The following is a 2,640-nucleotide window of genomic DNA, read 5'->3' on the forward strand; positions in this document are numbered from 1 at the left end:
GACTGCGTCCACATTCTGTAACAATTTAATGTAACCCCTTACTATTTGATATAACCCCTGAAGCCTATATTCCTTTTAAGTTTTTTTTTTTTTTCCATATTGTTTTAGAGAGGAGGAGAGGGAAAGACATAATTGCCACACAGGGTCTCATCCACTACCATTGATCTCTAGACGCTTTTGCCACCTAGTGGCCATGTGGGAGATTGCACTTGCCTCCCTATTGGTTATTTGGTATACATGGGATCAGCAGAGTTGAACATGGGTCTTTAGGCATCCCTGTCAAGTGCCTTAACCACTAAGCAATCTCTCTAATGCAAGCCTATGTTCTCTAAGGAGTTTGAAACCTGAATAAATATTTTAAGACTCAGTTTACCCATTTTATCTTATTCTCTAGTAAAAGCCTGTATTCTAGGAAAGCATAATATAACTTCAATGATCTGAGAGATATGTCTGTAAAGGACTGAAAGTGAGAGAGAGAATCGGAGCTTTTGTGGGCTTTGAGCATCAATGGGATCTCAAGCCCATGAATTGGACCTGCCATCTTTACCATGAGGCACGAATATTGAGGAAGTGATGACTCCCTTGACCCCTGCCTCTTTCTCTACTGATATTTCTGGCACAATCATTGATCCATGGGAAGAAGCCATAATCAGGTGTAATTATGATTATTAATGCACTGCCAAACCTCTGCCCAGACTTCTCAAGGATTGTAAATTCTCTTTAAATGTACCTCAAGATTTCTCCCTAAATAAACTGAATAATTCATAATATAATCTTTGTTGTTGAAGATAGAAGAGAAAGTAGGGTGGGTTTATCTCACAAGCAGTGGTTAACTGCCCTAGGTGACCCCAACATTTTGGTGGATCTCCTGGAGTCCTGGAGTGTCAGAACCTCCTCACTCATTCTCAATCAACTGTATCCATTTAAAGGCAGCCATATAGGGATGGATAGATGGCTTAGCAATTAAGGCACGTGCCTGTGTAGCCTAAGGACCCATTTTCAATTCCCTAATACCCATCTACACCAGAAGCACAAGATGACACCTGTATCTGGAGTTTGTTTGCAGTGGCTAGTAGCCCAAAGCACCCATTCTCTCTCTATATCTGTCTCCTCCTCTCTCTGTCTTACTCTTTTTCTCTCTCAAATAAATAAATAAATTGTTTTTCATCTAAATATATTAGCCGTACAGTTTCTAAGTTTCTTGCCCACATAACTCCCAGAATCAGGGGGTTTCTCCCTCAAATACCAATAACCCTACAGAGGAATGCCTCAGAGGAAAGGGGTACAGGAGAAGTAGTATGAGAAGAATTTTCTAAAAAGCAAATTTAAAACACAATAAAGGCCTTCTTATCTACAGAAAAGGAAAAGGGCTGGGGTACCAGATTATATATATATCCTTTCATTCTCCACTTAGGTGTCAGTTTGTAATAGTGGCACCCCATGTCAGCCAGTTTGATTCTCTTTTTGTGTTTGAGGAAAGAGCAAGTTCTGTGATGGACTTGACTGGACGTGGTGATACATGACACTTGCTACTAACGCAGCATTCTGGAGGCAGGAGTAGGTGGTTGGCTAAGCTCAAAACTCACCTTGAATGCAGACTAAGTTCCAGGACAGCCCGAAGAATACTGAGACACTCGTATTTAGGAGACGAAAACAGAAAAAGAAAAGAAAATCCTTTTTTCTTACAGATCTCAGATCTGGGCTTTCCATTGGTCAGACTAAACGTGGGCTGGAAGGATACAGAGTCATGCCCAGTGCTGGAGCCCACTGTGGTAGCTCCAGATGCGGAGTTCCTCTGCACCTTGGGGTTGGGGGTGGATAGAGGGAGCAGCCCTCCTGCACAGTGAGGCTCAGGGCTTTCAGCTCTCCAAGTGAATGCTTCCTGGGCTACTGCTAGCTTGATGAGCTGGCTTCTCTTGCAAACTGGGCTTGAGGCCAACTGCGTATAGCAGGAGAGCTCAGGACCATCTGCTCTCTAAGGCAATGTTTATGAGTGCCCTCTTGATTCTCTGGGGCCCCCAGTGTTGTCTACCACTTAGCATACTGACATAAACTTTTGGACCCACTGTGAGTCTATGAGTAACAGGCATAAGAATCTCTAAATCATTTATAAGATGGCTCAGTGTTTTAAAGTTTTAACTGGTATTGATGAGGATTCATAGCCTCCATTTTCCCTGACATTTGTTATTCATGGCTTTGTTGTAGTTACTCTAATTTGTGATTAGTTCATTGTAATTTGATATGTATATTCTTAGAAATTCATGATCCTAGGCTCTGCAAATTGATCAGTGTTAGTGACAATTAAAATTAACCACAATTCATTGTGTTCATTACACAGGAATGGCAGAAATATTGAAATAATAAAGTTTGTAGGATACCTTATGAACATGCAAAAACAATACTTACGTCTGAATATGAAATCACGAACACTATATGATTTACAATAGCATCAAAACTATTAAAACTGTTGACAATAGAATGAGGCTAAGCTGTGGAAGCATACACTGCAAACTATCAAAGATATAAAAGAAATGATAGGCCTGCCTCCAGAGAGCCCCAACTTGTAGGCTTGGCTTTCGTCAATGGTCTGAGGGGTTAGCGGGGTGTCGGAGCCCAAGGCAAACCTGGCGCCCAAAGAAG

Source organism: Jaculus jaculus, chromosome 7, assembly GCF_020740685.1.
Source record: "Jaculus jaculus isolate mJacJac1 chromosome 7, mJacJac1.mat.Y.cur, whole genome shotgun sequence".
In the NCBI taxonomy this organism is placed as follows: domain Eukaryota; kingdom Metazoa; phylum Chordata; class Mammalia; order Rodentia; family Dipodidae; genus Jaculus; species Jaculus jaculus.